This window comes from Setaria italica, chromosome IX, assembly GCF_000263155.2.
Source record: "Setaria italica strain Yugu1 chromosome IX, Setaria_italica_v2.0, whole genome shotgun sequence".
NCBI classification, from domain to species: domain Eukaryota; kingdom Viridiplantae; phylum Streptophyta; class Magnoliopsida; order Poales; family Poaceae; genus Setaria; species Setaria italica.
Window position 1 is genome coordinate 52,124,570 of NC_028458.1, and position 26,616 is coordinate 52,151,185.

General features: G+C 44.4%; 1 long non-coding RNA gene, 1 other non-coding gene and 1 pseudogene across 3 annotated transcripts; 1 reads left to right on the forward strand and 2 right to left on the reverse strand.

The window, feature by feature from the left end:
* Positions 1-9,905: 9,905 nt before the first annotated feature.
* LOC111255730 lies at positions 9,906-13,555 on the reverse strand. 2 transcript variants are annotated; one of them, XR_002675610.1, is made up of 4 exons: positions 12,549-13,555; positions 12,394-12,434; positions 12,116-12,225; positions 9,906-12,029 (listed from the first exon to the last, which is right to left on the reverse strand). It is a non-coding gene; the product is annotated as an uncharacterized LOC111255730 (long non-coding RNA). The 2 variants fall into 2 exon arrangements; XR_002675609.1 differs by having other exon boundaries at positions 9,906-12,225.
* Positions 13,556-18,833: 5,278 nt separating this feature from the next.
* Positions 18,834-19,575, forward strand: LOC101778274 (annotated as a pseudogene).
* A 2,203-nt stretch (positions 19,576-21,778) lies between these two features.
* TRNAT-AGU lies at positions 21,779-21,851 on the reverse strand. The gene has a single exon. It is a non-coding gene; the product is annotated as a tRNA-Thr (tRNA).
* Between the last annotated feature and the right edge of the window lie 4,765 nt (positions 21,852-26,616).

The window sequence follows — 26,616 nt, forward strand, 5'->3', positions numbered from 1 at the left end:
ACAAGAGCCCAGATCAATGATGCGACACTGCAACACTCATATATATGGGACAAGGTACGGATGATACGATTGCAGCAGAACATGAGAGCACAGAGTGATAGTTGGTACTCTGATTTTCTGCTAAGGATTGGCAATGGGATTGAAGAAACATACACCAATGATTATGTACAGCTCCCCGTTGACATTGTCATGGAGTATAACTCTGATAAGTCAATCGACACACTCATCGAGCACGTGTTCCCGGATCTTAAAGGTAATTGTAACTCTACGCAATATATGCACGAGCGTGCAATTCTTTCCACGAGGAATGAGCATGTTGATGGGCTTAATGCTAGGATGATCGACATGTTTCCAGGTAAAGAAAAGGTGTACTATAGCCATGACTCGGTTGACGATGACACCAACAATCTTGATTTCTTAACTCGATTACACCAAACGGGTTACCTCCTCATGAGCTCAAGGTCAAGAAAAATTGTCCTGTTATACTCCTTCGGAATCTTGATCCTCATAATGAACTTTGTAATGGTACTTAGTTGATGGTGAGGGGTTTTGAAGAGAACGCAATTGATGGGAGATTGTTAATGGCCAGCATGCTGGGAATAGAGTTTTTCTACCAAGGATACCTCTGTCCCCTTCAGAAGATTACACTTTCATTCAAGTTCAAAAGAAAGCATCTCCCAATCAGGCTGAGTTTTGCAATGACCATTAATAAGGCTAAGGGTAAACTATACCGAATGTTGGCATATACCTCCCTGAACCTGTATTCTCTCACGGTCTCTCACGGTCAGCTATATGTTGCGTTGTCTAGAGGTGTTTCCCGAAAGACTACATGGGTATTGGCTAAGCCCAACAAGGATGTTGACCCTAATGGGAAAAGAACTAAGAACATTGTTTATAGGGATGTATTGGAAGCATAGAAAAATGTGAGTTTATTGCGCTCTACCTGAGCAATGGTGTTTTATTTTTTGGTGTATTGTTCCATCAAAGGTTAAATGAATAATTTTCTTCTTTGATTATCATATGTATATAATGACAACTCTAATATTAAGTATATATTCTATATGGAAATCTCTTATTGTCGGACGTTACTTGGATGCATCTGCTTGATTGTAGTTAAAATATGTCTTTTTTTATCAGATTAAAGCTCCACCTCTGCAATTATATCTTGACCCTGATAGCTTTTACCACTCAAATCTATCTATGAAATATAGAACCTTTAGAAATTCAATGGTCACTTGAACTGATTAGTTGTTCTAACTAAATTGTGAATAACTCGATTAAGTTGTTATGTGCTGGAAAACGTAGCTTGCTGTCTAATTTATTTTTGGTGCGTGTAGAACAAGATGCAGTCCACATTGTAGCAAGAGCGGCTCTCTACTTTGATAACCATGCAGCTATCTTCGAATCAGTCTACATTTGTTCAAGATCATTGGCTACGTCCAATCTTAGATTGCCAAGATCAAGAATGCCATAAAGATGATCCATGACTTCCAGTCTAATGGTGGAGAGCTGGATATTTAGTCTTTCTTGTTAATTTAGGATCCAAGGTTGCAGTGGAGTAAAACAGTTTTATATGAAACAAATGGGATTTTCTTAATTGTTAGTGTTACCGTTTTGTTTGAAGCAAAGTGGTGTGTTTTAAGTTTTTGTCTGATGCAAAATTATTAATATAAAATTCTTATCTATTTTTTTTTAAACACGCACGTGCCGCACGTGCACTCTACTAGTTTGATAAAGGATGCAAACTGAGATTTGTTGCAATGTCCAAGTTCATCAGTTGATGTGCTATGATTACTCAAACTACTGTCCTACCCAGTGCAGCATGTAACTAGCATCTAACGCTGAATGACTTGTAGTTCTAAAACGAGGTGTTTATCAAGTTCATCAGTCCTGTGTAAAAAAATTCTAGTATATTTTACTTAACGTAAAGACTTCAATTCGTAGCCTGCAAGCTTAAACACAGGCTAGCTCTCAGGGCCTGCGCTACCTTTGCAAACGCTCAATGAATCATCTTCCGCGGAGATCATCGTTTCGCCAGACTCTATCCATCAATGTGGACCAGGGACCTTCAATTCATCCAGTGAGGCGCCGATGCAGGAACCAGCAAATGCTTGTGCTCCCTGAACGCAAACTAGCAAAAGGGTAAACAGCGCTAGGCACTGCTGACAGTCAGATTTGACTGGGTCCAACAAGATTGCACATGAGGTGCTAAGCAGCATGTTTTGACGCGCGCCCACGTTGTCGAGTCAGCAGGTGCGTGCATGCACGCGGGAGGTGAATAGGTGATACCGGCGCACACCGGCACGCAAGGGCTGCACGCCCTGCGCCACTGCCCAGTGCCCCCAACACATTTCCAGCGCTCATCAATCGATGGTCCCTCCCTGCTCCTGATCGAGCTCCTGGCGAGACGGGCCCTGCACCCAGCAGGGCGCGGCATCGCACGAGCTAGCGTGGCCCAGCAGCGCAGGCGTGCCGCCAGGTCCTGGTCGCCTGCAGGCAAGTCCCAGCCGCTGGGCGCGCACCAGCCCACCAGGGCCATGTTTAGTTACTCCCAACTCCCAACTTTGACACTATGCAAAAAGAAGATTCCCCATCACATCAAACTTGCGGTACATGCATGGAGTACTAAATGTAGATGAAATTAAAAACTAATTGCACAGTTTTGTTGTACTTTGCGAGACGAATCTTTTGAGCCTAATTAGTCAATATTTGGACAATAATTCACAAATACAAACGAAACGCTACAGTGTGCTACAGTGCTGTAACAGTAATTTGGCACCTCCCAAATTCCCTAACTAAACAAGGCCCAGACCAGAGACTACCACCGCCTCCTCGCCCCGCGCGCCGGGACAAAACTCCAGGCACTACGTACGTAATCATGCCATCGACCGGTCACATCGCCACCTGCGGCGACACTGCCACCCTGGGGCCGGCGGCCGGTGTTTTGATCCTCTCACTCCCTCCGGACACCGCACCGCGCCCGTTTGTTTACTGCCGCTTCATCCGCTGAGGTGTGGGGGCGGCGGCCGGGCGCGCGAGCTGCTGACTCTCTCGTCGTCCGGCGGCCTGACCAGTAACCACTGCTGGCCAAGCAAGGCAAGCAGCGCGGCGTCCATCGAGGCCGCGGTGCTCTGCCCTATGCCGGCCGGCCGGCCGCCTGCTCTGACAAGCTCTGCTCTGCCGCCGGGGCCCGCTCGCGCCTGGTTTTGATTGCGTGAGATGAGGTGAGACGGCGAGGGGGAGCGCGCATGCATGCACGCACGCACGTTTCTCCAAGCCCTGCCCTACTGGCTACTGGCCTCTGGCCCGAATTGAATCGGGTCGGGGTCGCGGTGCCGTACGTGCCCGCGCCTGCGATGCCTGGGACCCTTGGGGAGAGAGGACGCGAGGATGCGCAGGTACCGTCGCGTCTGCTGCTGGTCCGCTCGCTCGCCGTATGACCACCGCGCCGCGGGACCGTTTCAATTGCTAGCTCCGTCGTCGCGTCGCGCACCCTCGGGTCAGGTCAGGCTCAGGCTTCAGGCCGCCGGCCGCCGGCCGGGCCTGATGACAGCGGCGATTAAGGCTGGCCTGTGTTTTCGGAGTCCGAGTAACCATCGGTTGGCTCGGCGGCCTGATCTGCCCATCAATATAGCCATCAAGTCGCGGCAGGGTGGGGTGGAGTACGTGCTGTCGCGCCACCGGGTGGAGTCAAGCAGCAGCAGGCTAGCAGCTGACCGTCGTCGATGGGGCGTGGCACTGGCAGCCAGAGCAGAGAGTACGTGACGTACCGTCATGTCATCGGGAGATCGGATCAGGGAAGTGAGTTGAGAGAGCCATGAATTCGAGGATCTGGTCCAGCTCGTCCTCCCGGACTAGTAACACATGCATGATCAATCGTCCATGCATGCTATACTAGCTAGCTAGTCCAGTTTGTTTCGCCCAGGAACAAGAGCTCATTTAATAGCTAGGTTCAATCTGCCAACTTGATGCAGGCACACGAAAATGCTCCATAGCCTGATGGAAATTTTTTATTACTTCTACTCCATACGTATATTCCCTATGGGCTGCAAATGTGAGTTTACTGAAATACCATACAACCTAAACTATAAAACTGAGTAATACTTATCTATAAAAATGTATTATTATCTTAATTAGACAAAGTGTATATTACTTTTCCAATTCTAGAAACTCATCTAGTTTTGACTAACTTCATAGAAAAATACTCTAGCATGTGCAAAACTGAATCAGTTTCGTTAGTCCACCATAATGCTTTAAACAGCGGGCTAAACCATTAGCGGCGGCCTCTTTCAAAAGCTATAAAAAGCGATAGCGGGATATAGCGGAAACTATTTCATTTAGCATTTTTATAAACATATGATATTTTTTAGTTAATCATGCAAAAAAAATATGGACCTAACGAAATTTTATGGATACTGTGCATCTCTAGAGCTACAAGAGAACATGTCTTCGTATCTATCACTTCAAAAATTAAAGGTTACAGTTAGAATTTTGTACTACTACCATAGTTTTTTTGCAACTAATGGGCTTTTGGGCCTCTAGTGTGGAGAAAATGAAGCATCATCAACCCACATAGCGAAAAATAGGATTAGCAATGCTAAATAGATTTCGCGGCTAAGCCAAATAGCAGGGTTTAGCGTAGCTAAAACGTCCTTAGTGGCTGTAGCGGAACAATTGGCAATAGCTAGCGCCAGCTTTCTAAAAAAAAGCTATAGCGGGCTATGACCACCATGATTCTCTGGTGTTAGTATATTTTTTCTATAGACTTAGGACAGAACTATAATGTAGTATTACATTTTGGAATAGAGGACATACTAAGTAAAGTACTTTTACGATGGATCTAACAGTAGCAATGTAGCACTGTAATTGCACGTAGAATTTTAAAATATCAGTGGTTGAATCTGAAATTCTGAAAAACAACAACTCTAATAAACTTACATTAGGCCATTATGCACTGGAGCCAGCGAGTACGAAAGATGATGGCTTGTAAACAGTCATACGTGGTCTTAAATTTCCAGCACATCCGTACAAAAATGCTACTGGCAGATACACCTCAAAAACTTTAATGCTGTGTGTTGGCTACCTGAAACTCGTTCAGGTCCTGACAAGCCTGTAGGATGCAGTATACTACTTTTTTACTAGCCTTGGTAGAAACTTGAAAGCATGCAAAATGCAGGTAGCCCCATGAGATGCAGTATAAGATTCCATCCAGAGCTGGTCCACCAGACAGAAACGGCCGAATCGTGCTTTGTCTTTAGAACAAACTTGGCTATATCTGCTGTCCCGCAAAAAGTGCTTTAAAAATTGTCTCATAAAGAGTGTCCTTTTACCTTCTAGCAAATCTCATCTAATTAAAACAACAGTCGCACCAATAATAAAAAGCGTATCGAGAATCCGTAGAGCTAATAAAATGATCAAATTGATGTTATTTCTCTAGATTTTTAATCACAATTAGATTAATTATTAGTACTGTAAGGACACACTTTGCGGGCGGGATGGATGGAGTATGTTTTACACAATGGAAGTAGTCAACGTCCATTATCTCTTAAAGTGACTTGAAGACACGGTTGGGAGCAAAAGGCTAGGAGGAAAACCTCTTTCACGTTAGCACAAGCATCCAACATCTTGGAATGAAACTAACCAGGCAGCTAGCATGCATCTCGCGAATGCATATAAGAGGAGAGAGGACCACAACACAGAGCAATCAGACAAACTACGCTTGCGTCCTTGGAGCGTAGCATGATGTGTCCTGGCTCAAATCTTGGCCTTATTAGCGTGGGGCTCTACTAGGCGACCACATTGTCCTATACATCATACATGCAACTCTCTTTCTGTCACCATCTTTTGTCCACGCTTTATGAGGAAAATTTTTCAGTAAATTTTGATGAATGACGTTCGAATAATACTTTAGCAGTTGACTTCTCTTCATGTCACACTCGACAGTACTCCTACATTCATTTGAAAAGTTTCCTCTTCCACGCCGTACTCCTGCATGCTCTTGTGAAAAGCTTATGCTAATTATAATTTGTGTTCATGAAATATGAAAGGGACATGATTCATGATTTGGGTTAAACGTAAGAAAGAAAAAACAAAGATATGCGGGGAGAATGTCCTTTTGCAGCCCCACAGGCCACAGCCCATCCTGTCCACTCCCCCCGATCAATTTGGCGGACCCACACCCCTAGTAGGCGGAAAAAAAAACTTGAGGCCCCACTCGCTCCATCTTCTTGGGCCCCACGCCTGCAGAACCCTTCATCCATAGGCACGGTCCACGAGCAGCATTCACATCAAGATACATATATTAATAACAAAACTGTTCATGCCTATAAAGCTGTAAACGGAATCATGAAAATATGATATGTTGGGATACCATTTATAGGATTTGAAACCCGTTTAATGGTCAAGTCCTCGAGTCTTAACACATTGTAACCCAACTAGTTCCAACGTAATATATATATATATATATATATATATATATTTTGAACATAGTACAAACACATGCATGGATGCTCACCACACGCACACAATTCTATTCCTATAAAGCTATAGGCACTTTCTAGAATAACGCCGTTTAATTCTCAAAATAAGTTTAGAAAAATATGTGCACTTATGTCAATTCGAGGATTTAAATCAAACTTTACTAGCTGAGCTATGCTTAATTTGCATATTTTTCTTTTTTTGAATTAAATAAATAAATTTATTCATTTTTTGAAATAAATATTTTCTTCCGATGCTCTTTTTATATTAAGGAAAATATACGATCTTGCACAATGAATTTCTACGACAAAAAAAAATCTAGCTACGTAACCAGCGAGTCTCAAATCGAGAAAAACAAAAGATAAGAAAGAAAGAAATTAAAAAAGAAAGCTTGAAACACTAAGCTTCGCACTTCTTCTACGTCTTTCCATCAACCTTGCTTTGATCCTTATGCAGTAACAAACGCATCAAATCAGTTGTCTTCTTAGAAACTTTTGATGTTAGGATCGTCGACGGTCATGTGTTGCCTGGTAACCCTTGTCATCTAGAAACCGCACTGAGTCGATCTCTACCACACAAATAGATTGGACACCGCCATCGCTCTAAGCTGACTATAGTGTCACCATCAAGACCTCCAAGACAACACCTCAAGAGGAGAGCAACATCAAGATGTTGCCGCCGCTTAAACCAGCGAGTCGGTTCTTTGATTTCACCTGCATCTGTCCCTAGAGGTTGAGATCCTCACAGCAATGCCTTCAAGAAGAAAAACGATACATGGCAGTATGGCACCGTCATCACCGGCCCAACGAGAATCGAGCTAGGCTTTCTTCCTATGCTCCATGTTAACAACGTGTTAAGAGTTTAAAACCTCTTTTGAATTTAGGATCTTAAGCTTTTTTATGTGTCACTCAAACTATGAATTTTTTTTCATATGTAATTATGCTATTTTTTGGCTCACTCTTTCAAATATGCGTACAGGTGCGTGTATCCATAAAGATGAGTACGTGTATATATATATGTATAGAAAAATAAGATAAAATAAACTGATTTCCGCGAATTTTCATCGGACCAACTACAACTCTTTGCCGGTGACCATAGACGTAGTCTTTCTTCACGGCTCAGTTCTCACCTACACATACGAGCGGCCGCAGTGGGCAGAGCGCAGGCCACTCGCTCTCGCATAAAGGAAAGGGCTCCTCGTCTCCTCTCCTCTTCTATCCACGCCGCCTCCCATGGAGATCCTGGCGACCGCCGCCAGAAGTGACCGAACAGCCCCTCCTCCGCGCCCTCCTATCGCCCCAAGGGCGTTCCACCCCCGCCCTCCTACCGCCCTATCCCCAAGCGCGTCCCGGCCAATGTAGGCGCAGGAGGGCGCCACCGCCACCGCCAACGGCAGACAGGGTGGAGCCAGGCATTGTTTTCTACTACTAACGACGGGAGGAGGGGGAGGGGATGGAACTGGAAGGGAGGAGGTTCGGCCCGCGAGGCTGGCTTGCGCACGTGCTTCCGTATATACGGCGTATACATACGGTTGGAGGAGGCGGCGGCGGCGTATTGTACGGATCTACGGCCGTTCCCGGCGCCGCTCGCCGTGTTCTTGAGTGATTTTTGTAAGCTTCTTCTTTTCTTTTCTTTTCTTTTTCATGTTCTGTTGTAATTTGACGAGTGGAGGGCATCTTTGCGCGGTCCTCCAATGTTCGCATCCTCTTGCATTTCTTTTTCTTTTTCAGTTTTCGTGTTTAGAGAGGGCGGTAGGGGACAGAAAGGTGAGGGGGCTGTATTCTAATTTGGTGACTTCTTGTATGGCTCCAATGTGGTTAAATTCTAAACCTTGTTCAGGCTGGGCCCTCATTGATTCTCAAGTTTCTTGCCAATTTTGTAAATTACCACTTTGCATGAAGAGCTTGATTGGTTTACTGTGGTCAACTTTGTGCATTCCCGCAATGGTTCTTGTGCATACTCTGCTTGAAGTAAAGTGTTTCAAAACTATAGTTTGAATCGTTCACTCGTACCCTGCTGTGTCCTGAGGCTTAAATATGATAATATGGTTTGGATAATTGCAATCCCTTCTTGAATTGGGTGTCAGTGTGATGTTTGTGATCCTTGTCTTGTTGCTCATGCCTCTACGGTTGCTGTAGTGGAACTGTTGGTGCAGTGTGGTCTGGGATACTGTCTAGATTCTAGAGTGAAGTTTAGCGATGCTTTCTTTCATGGAGGCATCGTCAGATATTCCGGTTGGTTTAATACTTATTTAGGTTTGTGGCAGTTTATATAATTCTAGTGTAATTTTGTTTATTGGAAGTTCAAATGCTCAACAGTTTTACATGGTGAGATTTACTGATATCTTTTACATATTTAGACAGGAATGTTGCTATTTATATGTTTATTCTAGTTTCATCAGTACCTATTACATTGGCTCTTATGTCGCTAAAGTACTGTAGTAAAATTGAGAGCCGTGGGGGATACCTGGCTTCTCTTAGATGGTTGTTTTTGTTTTCAGAGGTTTCAGTTGACTTTGGTTGAGTAAATGGAGAGCATGAATGGGTTTGAGATTTGTTTTAGTGAGTCATGTTTGGGATTCTTAAGAAACTTGGCTATGTATCCCCTTTTTAATATGTGATTACGATTCTTAGATTCGTTGAATGCTTGAATGGATTCTTGTGCATATTGTTCTAGTAGATTTTTTGTGTCTCCAAAGCTCTATTTTTTTTTCTTTTGGGAAGACTGTTTACGAGCTCAAATTCTTGATTGTACATATCACAATTTTAACACTTCTTTTCTTAGAGCAATTTTTCCAAAGTTGCAACTTTATAACATTCCCTTTGCTATGATTGCCAATATGCGAATCTGATGTTATGTTTCTCCAGTTGCTCAAGAGCTCAAGTTGATCCTTATTCCTGAATTAGTTCTTTCCACCTATATTTGCTACTTGGAGATCGGTTGGGTGGGGAACAATTGTTTCGTATAGTTTTTCTTTTATCTGAGAGAATTTTGGGATGCTTCCTTGAGCTGAAGGTTCTAGTGTACACTGACGCATTCAGCACCCAAGGACATCTCACTGGTTCCTATCAGTTAACTTCTGATCCAAGAAATAGGCAAATAAGATTAGCTGCAGACCTATACTATGTGACGCATGACTAGGTGGAAGCATTGAATAGTCTTTGAAATTGTTAACCGTAAGCAGGATTGGATGTAGGCAGTATTTTTTGACAGAATCAACACGTTGCCAGTGAGTTTACATGCTACTGATTCAGAAATATGCTTTGGCTATGGTACTGTGCTGAAACACCTTCATGAACCATGTTTTATGGACAAAATGGGAGCCGATGCACGTTGTACTGTACCTTTATGTACATTTCAAAAAAAACTGTACCTTTATGTAAATGATGATGTGTCCTTCTGTTTCAAGTTCCAACCTGTAAAGAATGTACACAACATTCACTTGTTTTTTTTTTATAGAAAATAAGTCATGTTCATACAGTTTTTCAGTTACAGGTGCCCATCTGCTTTCGCTCGCCAATCAATCATTCAGCATAAACAGAGGCGCACAGGATGTTTTGTAGGCATGACCTTGACTCCAGGCGTCTGATCCAATTCCATTTGTGGCAGGCATCATCCATTGCGCTTGTGCTTTCACGTTCCCTGTTGAAATCATAAGGACATTATCATTGACCTCTGCAGATCTTTGCAGTTCCATCTTGATCACAGCGTCCCCTTTTCCAACGTGCACATCTCATTCTCGATTCCTCATCACCACAACATCCTCTTCGATTCTACATCACCTTTTCTCTATGCACGACGACGCTGCCGTCAATCTTCAGCGATTGTGGAAGCGAAGGAATTATTGTGGAAGCGCGTAACTCCTTCGCATTGGCAATGATTTTGTCGAGGCATCTCTATATTTTGGGATCAGAGGCTCATGGTTTCCCAGCCTTTTCCAGGTCCTCTGATCTGCCGCTACCCTTTTGGTCAGTGCAGGACCCAATATCTCTCTGCAGTGTGCTTGAGTGAGAGACAGGATCACTTCATTACTTAGCGCTCAGTGACACTTCCTTTTCTGTGCATGGGTGATGATGCCTGTGGTGATGCTAATGCCAGCAAATCTGGCTCAGATGAGCCCTGAACCGTCCAATTAGACAGCTCCTTTCCGGTGTTCCATCATTGCAGAGCTGCATTCTTCTCTGCTTTGCAACTGGTTGATCTCGTTTTGCACTCCCTCCTGTTGCTCTCGTCATGATTCCATTTTGTTGATAGAACAATAGTACTGAATACTGATGACCTTACTCGAGAAAAAGCTGTGCGAGCTGTAGAGAAGCATGTTGGTATGGCCATTTGTGAAGACTTGTATCAAGCACAAAACCATTTGCTTCCTGGACCAACTTTTGGCATCCTAGGATTTGGGACCTTGATTTGTGCTTTCTGGGATTCAATTCGGATATGCCGGCTGCTTATTTTTGTGCGCCCAACTAATGGTCATCCTTTGCTTCGTTGGGCTGACAGGAGGTGCTTCTATTGCCTGATTGAGTTTGACTGTGATGTTGGCACTTGTTTTGGTGGTGAGCAAGTCCTGTGAAATCTCGAGCCGTCTTGGTGAGTTCGATATCCAATTGTGCAGTAAGAGATTAGTGTTTTTCTATTCATAAGGTGTGTCGTGTGTGTGTTAGGTAGGGTTTGAATTTAGCGTTATTTGCGCTGATTCTGATAGTTCAGGTTGTTTAGAACACGATTGATGATGTTCAAAATATTCGTCACATCTGCTCCCTCCGTTCCAAAATACTATTCGTTTTGGCTTTTATAGATACAACGCTTTTCCTATGTATCTAGACATAAGTACATATCTATATGCATATCAAAAGCTGTGTATGTAGAAAAACCAAAATGAATAGTAATTTGGGATGGAGGGAGTAGATACTTAAACTTCCGTCCTAAAGCCAAAAGTCTGAACATTTAACAGGCCGCCTCATGTATGCACATTCTGCAGGATTGGATTGTGATTAGCAGGTCCGCAGCTAATATATACCATTTCTGAAGTAGTATGGTTTTAGGTGCTATGGAAAACAGTGAACAGACTCTTCGATGTTGGAGACAAATTGGCTCTGATGGAAGAGGATATTAGCATGTAAGCTAGTAGCTCTCGCACCTGGTTCACGAGAAGGATACATGAGGGAACAGTTGCAGAATGTGAGTCCTGAATTTGCTGGATTTTGATCCATTATTTTAGGAATTTTACTGTTAAGAATAGATGTTTTCCTCCCGAAGTGGAAATGCTTTCCAAGCAAGTATGTGGTTGTTAACTAGGAAATTATATTTGTTTTCAGTTTCAGGATGGTGGATGGCGCAGTTTGCTGCAGCTGTGGCGTGCCATATTGCAGATGCTGAAAAATCGGACCGTGCTGTGCCCGGTGCGTCACCTGGAGCTGGAGGAGATTGGCTGCTGGCTGAAGAAACTGGAAGAGTTGGTAATGCAGCCAGAGAAAGTGTAATGGAAGGATGGTGCATGCTGATGGCCTGATGGATGACCTGAAAGTGAAGGAGGTGTTGGCCGAGCGAGCCTGGTGAAGAAAGATGCAGGGGACTGAGTGACTGACCCTCCAAAAAAACAAAAGATGCAGGAGACTTGGTTGCTCGGCATGCTCACTTGTCACTCCAGGGATAGCTTAGACAATGTCAAGGGCTCAAGGTTAGAACCTTGAGACCATTTGCCATGTCCTCCGGCTGAGGCATATTCCTCAGGCTTGTGGCTGTAACCTGCAATGGGAAAGATGATTTCAGTAGCCATTCATTTTGCGGCAGCCTGTTCATATTGCAAGTGGTTTGTGTGGTAAAACTGGAATGTTACATAGCGCTTGGCGTTGGTGCTCCGGCATCATCTAAACACAATATTTTGACTGATTGAATTGAAGATGGCGTACAAACCTTTGTAACAGGGAATGTAGATCATACCCCTTGGTGACATCCTGCAGATTGAAAGCATGATTAGACGTGTTAGTCGATAAATATGCTAGTATGATGATGCAAGTCAGAAATATATGTAACCTAGATAGGCCAAAAAAAAAAGATGCAACTCCTACCTGGCATCTTAACGGCTGAATCTCTTAACCTTTAGTCGGCCACTCTGGTGATTCTCAACATGTTTGCCTATGATCTAAGGTACAATGGTCATCACATGGGCTGAGATATATCTCACCCGAAATGTGCTAAATTACCTCTTTGACATTGAAGTGAAAAGGAATGTTTAGGTCATGGCAAAACTGAACTTCCAGGCTAAGACAAGCCTGTGTCAAAGTCGTTGAAATCGTTACGCTCTTGCAGCACTGTTCTGTTAGGACAGTAAACACAAAATTTTGCTTACTTATTCTTATTCACTGTGACAGTGCGGTTTTACCTTCAGTGAATGATGTGAACAGAGTGGTGGAAAGCCATTGATGTGATTGTTTCCTTTAGTATTTATGGTTGAGGAATTCCTTCTTTGTGCGTTACAGAATGAGCTTTATCATTTTTGTCAGTATCACAGGAGCAACTTCAGAGTTCAGTCTGTCGGGCAGACACTGTAGATTTCCTTCAGTCCCATTTTCCATCAACAATGTTGCCATTGAAAATTCCTTGGAACAAAGAAAGGTGCATCCAAATATCCAAGATCGTTGCCAACTTTCCATCACCGAATGACCCAAGTATTTGTGGCTAATTATGCAAGGCAAGGGAGACGCTGGAGAGCACTTGCTACGGCAGCAGTGACTCCGCTGACTCCCTCGCTGCCCGCCCATTCGCCAAGTCCACTCGCCGGCGAGCCGCCATCGGACCCTCTATGGCTTGCGAGAACCCCGAAGGGCGGCGGGGCCTTTCTTGGGTTGCGACGAGAGGGACGGCAATGGAGCCGCGGGAGGATCTGCATCCAGCCCTCAAGAAGAATCTAGGGGAGCGGGGTCGTGCCGGGACAGAGGTTGCACCTGGGGGCGCGAGTTTGACGGAGGCTCGCGACGGGCACGGTGGGCCGGTGGCGGGCGTCGCCGGCGGTCGCGCGCAGTCTCGTCGCTGCCAGGTCGCCGGATCCAAATTTTAGAGAGAGGCTCCTATTTTGGATCCGATATCCGGTATTTTTCAAAATACCCCGGATCGCGACTATTAGGGGGCGTTTTCTTCCCGTGTCTTATTTTTAGCACGTGTCACATCGAATGTTTAGATACTAATTAGGAGTAGTAAACGTAGACTATTTACAAAACCAATTACATAAGTGGAATCTAAACGGCGAGACGAATCTATTAAGCCTAATTAAGCCTAATTAATCCATCATTAGCAAATATTTAGTGTAGCAACACATTATCAAATCATGGACTAATTAGGCTTAATAGATTCGTCTCGCCGTTTAGATTTGTCTTATGTAATGGGTTTTGTAAATAGTCTACGTTTAATACTCCTAATTAGTATCTAAACATTCGATGTGATGGGTGCTAAAAATAAGTCAGTGGAAGAAAACAGGACCTTAATCATGATTCAAACTTTTGTAGAAAGCCCCCTCGTTGTTTCCTATTGCTGTCCGCCGCCACCCAACATCAGCGTCCTCCCCGCCTCCCGCCCCAATCGGCCCGTTCCCCGCTCCTCCCCTATGTATCCCGACATGAGGAGTGGAAGCGCTCCCAAGATTTGTGGTATCTGACTGCCACGACCGCAACTGCACGCCCTCCGACGCCTACCGCTGCTACACCCGCAGCACGGTCGCTTCCCCATCGCTCTCCGTCGGTCGCACGGATACACACCGCGGCATGTTCGACATCGTCGGAAGAGGAGGCGTGGAGGACCAGCTCGAGGGATTCTTCGGGAACATGGAGCGGCTGCACACGAGGCGTGTCGAGTGGCACCAGGAACAACTCTGACAGCTTCTTCAACCTCGGCCAGTTACCTGCTCTTCCCCTGCTTGATGACAACACTTTCAAGCTTCAACAGTTCGGTGCAGTGAGTGCAAGAATCAAGCTGACCTGGTTGTTCAGTTAACTAGAGTTCGAAAAATAGCTGAATGTCTTTTAAGAATCTGCAGCTAGCAAAGTGCCAACCTGAACAATTATATTACACATGCAAGGTTCAGGGCATACACAGATTTGAGAAATAGGGAAAAGAAAGAGAAAGAAGCGATGGAGTCACCCTACTACATCAGCTATCCTCACACTCCATTGCCTCAGAGCTGTACATTGAGGTCCATCTTTCGCACGGTGAGACCAGAGATGAAGTTCTCCAGCAGCTTGTCGTAGGATCACTTATGGGATTCTATCAACATGTTCGAAGACCCGCGCATTCCTAGCTTTCCAGATGATCCATAGAATGCAAGTGATGATGGTGGACCGAAGTGGATACTCCGGGAGTTGCAGGAGCGGATGTTCCCAAAGCTGAGGGATCGAAGCATCGCTGAGGTTACTTGCTCCCAGCATGGTCCAGCAGGCTGCCGCCTTGGGGTAGGAGAGGAATAAATGGTGTTGATCCTCAGTTTGGTGGCAGTACAGGCACTCATCACTGCCGACGATGTTGCGATGATGCAGTAGAGCAGCAGCGGGCAGCCTGTAGTGGTGGATGAGCCATGAAAACTGTTGAGCTTGCGGCGTTGTGAAGCTATGCCAGAGGAGAGGAAGGAAACCATCCGGTGGAATTGTTGGGGACAGGGCGTGGTAGAGGAGTCCGGTGGAGAAAGGCGCGAGTGTCGTCCTCATGCCCCGACGGTCAGCGACTGCCGATGAGAGCTGCACATCTTGGAGAGCTTGCATAAGAGTAAAGAGTTCTTGTTGTGCTATAAGAGTCATCATGGGTTGGAGCGTGAGGTCCTAGTGGCCACCTTCAGCACCTGATTGCACTGAGATATTGGGTCTCAGGGCGTGCGAGAATAGGACCAGCATGGCCATCTCCAGAGGTGCAGAGCCAATCCAGTGATCAGACCAGAAAGAAGTGAAAGAACCATCACCAATAATCACTGACGTGTGCTGCCTGAAGGTAGGTAGTATGGAGAGGAAGACCTTCCAGGTTGGGGTGTTAAGGTGATGAGGATCCCTAAGATCACAGTGTCCTTGAGAGCCATAGTTGAACTAAAACCATAGCTGCCAAGGAGTAGCTGGTGGTTCATGAATTTTGAGGAGCATTTTGTAGAGAGGACATTCATTCTGCCGTGATAGAACTCTAACCCCAAGCCCCCTTGATCCTTCCTGAGGCAAACAGTTTCCCAAGCCACTTTGCATTGGCTACCAGAGCAACTTATATCTCCTGTCCAGAGGAAAGCTCTGCAGAGTTTCTCCATGGCACCGAGGGATTCAAGGGGGAGGAGATTGGAGAGCATGGGATAAGCCGGTAAACTGACCAGAATTGACTTGAGAAAGGTGGTGCAGCCACTTGGGGTGAGGAGACGCCCTCTCCACCCAGAAATTGAAGAAGCAAAACGGTCAACTACTGGTCAGAGATGCCCAGGTCGAAGTTTGTAGGGAGTTAGAGGCAGACCAAGGTAAGTTTGAGGAAAGGAGTCCACTGGGTAGCCAAACACTGATGCTAGAAAAGTTACTTGTTCTGTAGATACATTCATGGGGAGCAGAGTGCTTTTATCGAAGTTGATCTGCAGGCCGGTGAAACAGAAGAAATCATCCAAGAGGCACTTGAGAGTGGTAAGCTGATCAAAATCTGCTTGAATGATGATAAGCATGTCATCGGCGTATTGCAGAACAGAACATGACTGCTTTGGAGCTAAAGGATGCCTGAGAAGGCCATCTTGAGACACCCGAATAATGAGCTGCTAGAGAACATCTGCCACAAGTATGAAAAGGTAGGGAGAGGGGGGGGTCTCCTTGTCGTAATCCTCGCTTGCATTGGATGGGAGTACCAGGAACTCCATTAAGCAGCACCGCATTTTGGCTAGAGCAGTTGAGTTGAGAGATCCACTGGTGCTAGAGAATAGGTAAACCTTTGGCTTCCATGATCGAATCTAGGACCTGAGTCAAATGCCTTCTGAAAGTCCAATTTCAAAACCACTGCCGGAGCACGTCGCTGGTGACAGTACTGAACAATATCAGTGGTGTAAATGAAATTCTCAGCAATACAATGACCTTTAATGAATCATGTCTGGTTGGCATGCACAAGGTACTTGACAAACAGCTGCAGGCGTGATGTCAGAGCCTTGGTGCAGATCTTAGTGGAGCAATTCTGAAGGGAAATCGGTCTGTGGTCCTTTGGATGGGAAGTATTCTTCTTCTTGGGCAGAAGCACAATGTAAGCCAGATTGATGCGGTGCAAATCAGCATCTTAGGCATGAAAGTCATGGAGAAGTTGCAGGAGGTCATCTTTGACAAAGGTCCAAGCAGCACGGTAGAAGGCGGGACAAAACCCATCCGGCCCTGGCGCACTGCCAGTCTTCATATCAAACACTACCATTCTGAGCTCTTATAGAGAGAAAGGGCGAATGAGCTCCTTGGCCTGATGGGAATCAAGCCGGGTGCTAGTGTAGAGGGCGTGCAAGTCTAGGAGGGGGGCTGCTTTCAAACTGAGCTCCAAGAAGATCGCGGTAGAAATCCAGCAAAACGGCGGCTTTGGCTTCATGTGGGGTGATCAATTGGTCATCAACTAGGAATGAGCTTATCTTCTTGTTGCGACGGTGGACCGTGGCACACATATGATGGTAGGCGGCTTTAGTTGAATGTTCCTAAACCAAATGTATAATTGACTCTGTACTTAAAATTTTTTCATAACAAACCATTGTAGTCTACCTCAACTCCTCAAGTCGTATGGTAACAGTTCAGAATTGACTGAAATGTAGAAACAATTTCTCCTCAAGTCCTATTGTCAATGTAGAAACCAACAAATTTACTTTTTTTTCTTAGCAGCAAGACAAATTTAGACTATATTAAAGAGTCAATTATGTTCAAATTTCTGAGGCCCATTTCTATTGCCGAGCTGTAAACAATAGCAACCAATCTTGCATTGTAGTTTCTTTTTTAAACAAAATCTTGCCTTAGTCATTCCCCCATCCCCAGCAGGTGCGATGTAACCATCTGAACTCGCTGCTGCTGAATACGACATGCAAGGGTGCGTTTGGATGGAGGGACGGGACGGGACGAGATAGGGTCATCCCTTTTTTGATGTGTTTGGTTGGGAGTCACAGTGCATGGAACCATCTCAGATACGGAATATTCCATGTAGATCAGGGACGAAACGATCCGCAAAAAATGGTCGGACCGATCCATCCCCGTTCCGCGCTCGCGTCCTGCCCGCGTCACGTGCCAATAATGCGGGTACTCCCCGTCACTGCTTGCCCCTGTGCCTCACCCCCTCACCTCCACATCGCACCCCTTCGCACCAGGCCCCTCCCGTTTTTCCTACGCGACCTTCCCATTCCTCCTTGGCGGTGCCGCACCACGCACCAGGCGCCTGGCGGTGCCCCTCCGCTTGCCGGCCGAGACTACGTCGGCCCGGTGCAGATTCGGCCACCGGCCTACCGTCGCTCCTCCTCATCCATCCTCGCCGTCCCCGGTGCAGATCCGTACCGCCCAGTGACTGCTTCCCCACCATCCCCGATGCAAGACTGCTTCTTCACCGCCGGCTTCTTCCTCGACGCTGAAGGATCCCAAGGTATAAAACCCTAGCCATGGCTTCTGCATAATTTGTGGCATGTATTCCATGGAAACAATGTACTAGCATGTATGATATGGTGCCATATATGTTTATGTTTGATTGTTGTATTGTAGATGTAACAAAGGATCAAGGTTTTGATTTGTGATGCTGGAGCCCATATGTTTTTGTTAATGATGACAATAGTGATTCAGTCTAGAAAAAGAAAGATGGGTGTGAGGAGAGAATGCATTGGTTATGGGCCAATTGAAGAGAGGGATAGGATTAGAATGGAGTACCTAAATGTAAAAATATGGAAGGACGATACAACTTGTGTAAAAATGCTTAGACTCAATAGAGCTTGTTTCTTTCGATTTTGCAAACTTTTTAGGGATCGTGACCTACTGAGAGACATGGTTCATATGTGTGTTGAGCAACAAGTAGCCATGTTTCTAAATACAGTGGCACACAACCTTAGAAATAGACTAGTTGTTACTAATTTTGATAGATCCGGTGAAACAGTGAGCCAATATTTCAACATAGTTCTTCATGCCATTGGAGAACTACGAGAAGAACTAATTAGGCCACCTTTATTGGAGACTCCAACAAAAATTGCAGGGAACCCAAGGTGGGATCCTTATTTCAGGTGTGAGGAACAACCATATCTCAATTTAATTAATTAGTTACTCGTATCATTCCTAATATTTTGTTTGGATGTATTCAACACTAAATAGGATTGTATTGGAGCTATTGATGGCACACATGTAAGAGCAAGTGTTTCTAAGGAAATGGAACCTTTCTTTCGTGGTAGAAAGTCCTATCCAACTCAAAATGTTATGGCAACAATAGATTTCGATCTTCGATTCCCTTTTGTCTTGGCTGGTTGGGAGGGGACAGCATATGATGCTCTAGTTTTGCAAGATGCTTTAGAATGTGAGAATGGCCTTCGTGTTCCACAAGGTAATAGACTAATTTTCTAGCTAAATTTCTCCATAACACTATGTTGATTGTAGATATGTTAGGCAAATACTACCTAGTTGATATGCTAGGCAAATACTCATACCATTTGTGGTTCATATGCTAGGCAAATACTACCTAGTTAATGCTGGATATGGAGCCAAACCTGAATTCATGCCTCCTTTTCGTACTGTCCGGTATCATTTGAATGAATGGGGAACTAATCCAGTGCAAAATGAGAAGGAGTTGTTCAACCTTAGGCACTCCAGTCTTCGTATCACCGTAGAGCGGGCATTTGGGTCACTATAGAGGAGGTTCAAAATACTTGATGATGCAAAATCATTTTTTCCTTTCCCTACTTAAGTAGATATTGCTGTAGCTTGCTGCATTATCCACAACTGGGTTATACAAGATGGAAGCAATGAGCTAATCATACAAGAATCAGATTGGCCAGTTCAAAACCACTCTACATCATCATCGGGCCAAGCAAATGAACATGCTGCCATGGTTGGTTTTAGGCAGCAAATTGCTGATCACATGTGGGCAGTCCGTCAGAACCACAATGGAAACTAATTTGTAGTTCATATGTATGGACAATTTTTAGTTTGTACCTTGTTTGGATTATGTATGGATAATTTTCTGTTTGCATCTTGTTTGTATTCATATGTATGGATAATTTTAAGTTTGTACCTTGTTTGGATTATGTATGGACAATTTTCAGTTTGCATCTTATTTGTATTCATATGAAACTAATGGATGCCATGAAATGGAGCCTGAGGGAAAAGGGGAGCATTCTGATGGGAATGGCATTGCAACCTGGACATCAAACATGTCCACTTTCATACTTTCTTACCTGTCCAATTTGATAGTCAGTGGTACTAGGACATCATGAAAGTTCAAGAAAGTGCACTTCAATATGTGTGCTCGTGCTCTGAATGAACAATGCAATACCAGTCTTAGTGGAGAACAGACTAAAAATTATTTAAAGACATGGAAGCGCAAGTACAAAAATATATTGAGGCTTCAAAATTTGAGTGCTGCTTTGTGAGATGAAGACAATAATATAATTTCTATTGACCAAGAGCACTATAATGGATATATTAAGATAAAATTGCAACATATGTCTATTTCAGTTTTTTATTTTATAGTACTCTACTACTCTTATATGTATAATATTAATACATTTGGGTTTTTCTTGTAGGATCACAAATATGATGCTGAGTACTTAAACAAACCTTTGGTGCACTACAATGAAATGTCTATAATCTTCGATAACACCATGGCTAAAGGAAAATATGCGAAGAGCTCAACTGATCCTCTTGGTACTGAAGATGGTGAAACTGAAGAGAAGGAGGACACTCCTGATGACAATGGGGCATCATCATATGCTAGTAAACCCAAGAGAGCCAAGACAATTATTGACATTGAAGATGGCAGTACTCTGGTTGGTGTACTCAAGTTTGTTGGTGAGAAGCTCTCCAATGCTATAGAGAAGATTGCTGCTCCTGCACCCCCTCCTCCATCCCCTCCAGCAGATGAGCTGCCTGAAGATCTATTTAATGTCCTGACAAGCCTTCCAGGCTTTGAGGAGGCACACATATCCTACTATTATGCATACCTGATTGCTAATCCTCACATTGCTAAGGCCTTCTACAAGCTGCCTTTCAATCACAAGTTGAATTGGGTTGCCTTCTTCATCGCCAACAAGTTTTCTAGGTGTTAAAGAATGAAGGATGCACCAGGAGAACTATTGGTTGCGACCTTTGTTTTATTTGTACCACTAACAATGCACTGTGGTTTCAATTTGCTTTAAATTTGTTAGCTTTGTGGGCTGTAACCCTCTTAAACATGGTACTGTGTGATTGGACTGTGCTCATTTCAGTTATGGAATGTATGGAACGCCTCCTACTTGATTAATCGGTATGGTTTATTGATGTGTGTTATGAAATGTATTGATGTGTGTTGTGAAATGTATTACGGGTGTTCTTGTGATCCTCCAACTTGATTGCATTACTGGTGTTCGTGTGAATACTGGTGCCTCCTACTTGCATTATGGAATGTATTACTGTTGTAACCCTTTAATTGCATTACTGGTGTTCTTGTGATCCTCCAAAAGAGGTAACCTTACCAACTGAACATAATGAGTGATCATATCCAGCCATCCATCCTAATTACTCCAGCCAAAAATGGGACGGGACCATTCGGGATGGACTTATCCCGCCAATCAAATACGAAACAAGAATCGTCCCGTCCCTCCAACCAAACATGAGCTGAGATGAGATGGGACAGGATCATCCGGGATGACCTTATCCCGTCCGTCCCGTCCCTCCATCCAAACACACTCTAAGCTGCTACTGAATTTCCCATATGTATCATTTCTATGGCACATCATTTCTGTTTTCAAATTTCCCGCAGCTAATTCATGGTGTAGGTAAGCAATAGTTACTGATGTAGGTGATATACTGCTCTTCACGATTTCGTTCGTTGACCCCTTGGATCGAGAACCTTGTGACCAAGGGCTTGGCCTAGATAATATGATCCTGAACTTCTTTTTAGGCGTTCAACTGCTTCTTGCGAGCGTATTTCAACTCCTATTATGTCGATATATATGTGATGTTTGATTAAATTTATTATACATATGAAGAATATAGCTCAGGAATTCAGATCAAAGCGATAAACAAGGGAGCCGCTGGTTTGTACTAAACTACTAATGCAAGGTAGCAGTCCAGCAGAAATGCAGACAGTAGGAGCAGTGCAGGCAAAACAAAAAATTAGTTGCTTTCGTTGAGAGTCGAACTCAAGACCTCCCGCTTACTAAACGGGTGCTCTAACCAACTGAGCTACGAAGCTGCTTGTTTAGTTTTTATGAAACTCTTTAATACTTAGTACATTGTAACAAGCTTGGTTTCTTCAATCCACTTCGTTCAACGTTCTCTCTCTGAATTCATGTGGAATTGTGGATCGTGGATATCGATGGAAAACGAGCACAGATGCTGACAGATATGGTTTAGGAATTAGGAGCCTTCTGAAGGTAGCGTGGGGGAAAAAATGAATGTCATTTATTTTCTGGCTCGAAGTCAACATTTGTCATGTATTCTCTAGTAGATCCAAGACTTCACTGACTGTATGAACTCCCGATCATATTCCTATTGGAATCGTGCCCTTCTATGAGCTATATCCATTTTTTGCTTTTCTTTACATTGAAACTCCAGCTTTACATCACTGACAAAGTTCTAAGCTCCAACGTGAAATACTGAAACGCCATCGTACGCCCATCAGTGTTGAAGCCTTCTAATGCTACAGTTGCTGTTCGTACAATCATACCGTTGGACGATGGCGTTCAGGGACGGATCTAGCGGTGGGGCTGGCGGGGCTCAAGTCCCCCCTACTGCCGCTCAATGGAGCCCCCTTAAGCTCCTCCATAATTTTTAGGAAAAATGAAGAAGAAGAGAAGGGAGGGGAGGAGGAACTCACTGGCGACATCTGCCACCAACGGTGTTAATAGGCTCTGGCCATCAAATTTGTTCTATTAATCTTTACTACCAACTGCAGCTGCGACTAAAACGAGTAAAACAACGTGGGTTATAAGCTAAATCCTGCACTCAGAGCAGGATCGGTAGACTGCGTTCTATGTATGATGCGCCGACGGTTCAAGCTCACGCACCATCTATCGATGATCTGATGATGATACAACGTATGGTTAACGGTGTCCAGTAATTTCGCAGTTAGGGAACAACTATAGGTGCCACAGACTGATAATCAAATTTCAAACAAGTACTATAACATGTTGGTGATTCAAATTTTGAGAATCTGAGCATCACTATACCATGACACGTGCAGTCTCTTTCTCTCCCTCCCTCTCTCCCCTCCCTTTCCCCCACGTGAACTGATTCTGAGGCTGGGCCCGGCCAGATGCAAATCTCTGCCGTTGCTCTCACCCATTTCGAGCTCTAGGTATGTTTCAACTGAGGCATGGAAGGTCCTGTTTAATTTCATGTCAAGCTAAGCTATTACTACTCCTATATATCCAGAACTTAACACGAGCTCCACGCTGTATATGCGTAATCAGCTTCACATCACTCTGGCTCGTCCGATCCAGGTTGTGGAATTTGATGTAGATATTCGCAGCTTATTAGGGCTTGGTTGGATAGAAGAGGAGTGGAAGGGAGTGAAGGGAATTAAGTCTAAAAATGAACTAATTTCCTATATCCAATCTCTCCCATTACATTTCAATCCACTAGTATCAAAAAAGACTCTAGCGATGGCTCGGCTGGAGATCATGCAAAAGGATCCAGCTAGCAGCTTCATTTGCAAGCTAGGAAGCGAAGAATTTTAGGAATATGTACGAAACCATACAAATTAATTCCTCATGGTACGAACTGTGCTGTCGACATTAGTATGACCTGTTGGTCTAGAGTAAAGGTTGTGCATGTTTGTTCTTGGGTAACGATATATATAGATCTTGTAAGGTGGTAGTAGATTTTTTTGCTACAGTTGTGTACTCCAATTTTGTTCTTTTTCATTTTCGAGTTGGAGATCAAACCCGGCCTCATGCTCTTGCACCCCATAATCCATGATTGGAAATCATCTAGACAATGCAACATTTTATTCAACAACATGCGGTCACGATGTATTGGGTTAATACGAATTAATTTTAATAGAGATGAGAGGAACTAGTGTGGCTGAGTTATTCATGAACAAAAAACAAATGAGGGGAATTACTGTAGCCTATTAAGAATGCCCTTTATTTGAAGAAAGAAGAATGCCCATTTTCCTTTTCTTATTTTGCTCCATAAATCGAGCAAAGAAAGGGATATACTCAGGAATTTATCTGCAAAGAAAGTTGCCCAAGTGGTACATTTAAGAATTTTTCGCAGCTGCATTGTTCCACCCTTTATACTTTTGTGGGGCCTTATTCAATGGTTCCTTGATTCCTTCCTTTGGGGCTAATGCTTCACGAAGATAAAGATTCTACATTTTTTTCTTCCGTCCAACCTTTCTTTCTCTAGAACCTAGATAGACAAAGAAAATAAAAGGATGGGCCAAGTGAGTTCAACTCGGAGAGAGACTAATGAAGTAGCAAATCTTTCTCTAAAAAAAATGCGGTTTCAGCACCAAATCGTGAGTGATGGTCGAGCACTACTTAGCCCCCAAGTGGAAAGGGGAATAGGATCCTTCTGCTACGTAAGCCCACGCTTTTGAGAAACTTTCCTGCAGATAGAGCAACAAGGTCTTTTTATTTTACAATATATACTGTGCTGGGCCAAAATGCTTTCCTTAGCTCATAAACAATCTCGGCATCGGTTTTCTATTTTTCGAATATATAGGATAGCTAAGCGTCCAAACTTAAAATTCCCAGAGGACATGTCACGTCTGCATGCATATTCCTTTGTGCGCCGGTTTCGCCCCAGAGGGGGGGGGGGGGGGGGGGGGCAGAAACAGAGAACAATGAGATACACATGAGAAGGAAAAAAGAAGATATCGATTGCATGGAAGTCTATCTAATTTCCTGTCGTATTTTTTTTACAACCTTTTTTTAGGAGAATGAGGGGGATGAGTGTCACCACCTGACTTTTTACCACAGATGCCGGCAAGTCAGGAATGTACGGTGCGTGTTACATAGTCGGGAGCCCTACGGCTAGATAATACAAAGGAGGGAGAGAGTAGAGAACTCACGCCATAGTAAACAAATTACACCACACACCAACTATCGAGCGGTGCTTGCGAGGCAAGCGACCTCTCCATAGTACACAGTCCTCTCTACATCCACAGAACAAACGAGCGAGGTCGAGACACTCACTTCTGAAATCAATGTCGTGGCGGTGCTTCCAAAGTCTCCAACAGCATAGGAGTAAGAAAGTCGAGAGCAGGATAACAGGTATACCAGTGGGGGGCTGTGTGTTCCATATGGAGGTCGGTGATGGGAGTGAGGAGGCAGGCCACCCTAGTTTTGTCCAGAACAAGCGGGCAAAGCTGCAGTTGGAGAACAGATGTTCGGCATCCTCCTCTCCTTGGTGGCAAAGTTTACACACGGCCGGAGATCATTAGCGGCCTACTGCATCATAACGGCATCGGCATGGAATATATGGAACGAGCGCAACAGGAGGATCTTTGGAAATAAATTCCTATCGCCTATGCAGCTGCTTCTTCGCATTTAGGAGGACATAAACTTCAGGAAGCAAGCGAGCGGGAAGCCTGAGCTGGAATAAAGTCTCTTTAGTTTTTTTCATGAATGAGTCATTTGAGCCTGTATCATGTAAGATCGACTTAACTGTAACCGCAAACTTCTACCTAAGCGAAGGATCAAAGCCTTGAAGAACACATCTCGTGTAGAGCACGATGTGTTAGTAGCCGCTGCTTCGGACTACATGACTGCTATGTATAATCTACATCAAGCACCATGAGCCAACCAAAGAACTTGACACGGGGAGTGGAATGACTCTGCCAGACGAACTTGAACATATCACACTCAGCGTTGTCCTGAACTGATGCCCAGTGTGCAGTCCATGGTTCACGGATTCGAAGCAAGATGTGCGTGCATCCTCCTCGCTGGTGAGGATCAAGTCAGCAAGGAGCTCCTCGAGGGCTTGCAGTTCCCTCGTGGCTTGAGAGCTGAGGAGCGGAGCAAGAAAAGGCAGGATCCCTTGTTCAACTGTCTCTTCTACCGTCGTGCCGATCTTGACGACATGGCTATGGAGAGCGGGGAAAGCATTCGACATAGGCACTCCACCTTCCCATATATCCTCCCAGAAATCCGTGGATTGGCCATCCCCCAGCTGCACTCTGGTGATACATCTGTACGCGGGGAGCAGGTTGCGCAACGCTTCCCAGTGTGAACTTTCAACCTCCCCCTGCAGTGAGTGTAGGCGAACACGCTCTCGTGCCCACGTCGTCCTCACTAGTAAAGAACTCACCTTCCATCCACCACATTTTATCCTAGTTTAAAGTTGGTCCGGGATAAAAGATTCACCAACCGGGACTAAACCACCCCCCACTGGTGAGGGGCTCACCAACCGGGACTAAAGAACCCCTTTAATCCCGGTTGTAAAGACTAGTGGTCTGGAGGGACCTTTTATCCCGTTGGAAACACCAACCAGGACTAAAGGGTCCCCATTTTATCCCGGTTAGAAACACCAACCGGGATCAATGTGATTAATCCCGGTTGGAAACACCAACCGGGATAAAAGAGGAACCCTCTAATCCCGGTTGGTGTTTCCAACCGGGATAAAACATCCCTACCCTCATTTTCCGTGCGCCCCCTCCAGTTCCCCTCTCTCTTCCTTCCTTAGGGGCCGTTTGGTTACTCTTACTTATTTTTAGCACCCGTCACATCGAATGTTTAGATACTAATTAGGAGTATTAAACGTAGATTATTTACAAAACCCATTACATAAGTGGAGGCTAAACGGTGAGATGAATCTATTAAGCCTAATTAGTCCATGATTTGACAATGTGTTGCTACAGTAAACATTTGCTAATGATGGATTAATTAGGCTTAATAGATTTGTTTCGCCGTTTATCCTCCATCTGTGTAATGAATTTTGTAAATAGTCTATGTTTAATACTCCTAATTAGTATCTAAACATTCGATGTGACACGTGCTAAAAATAAGCA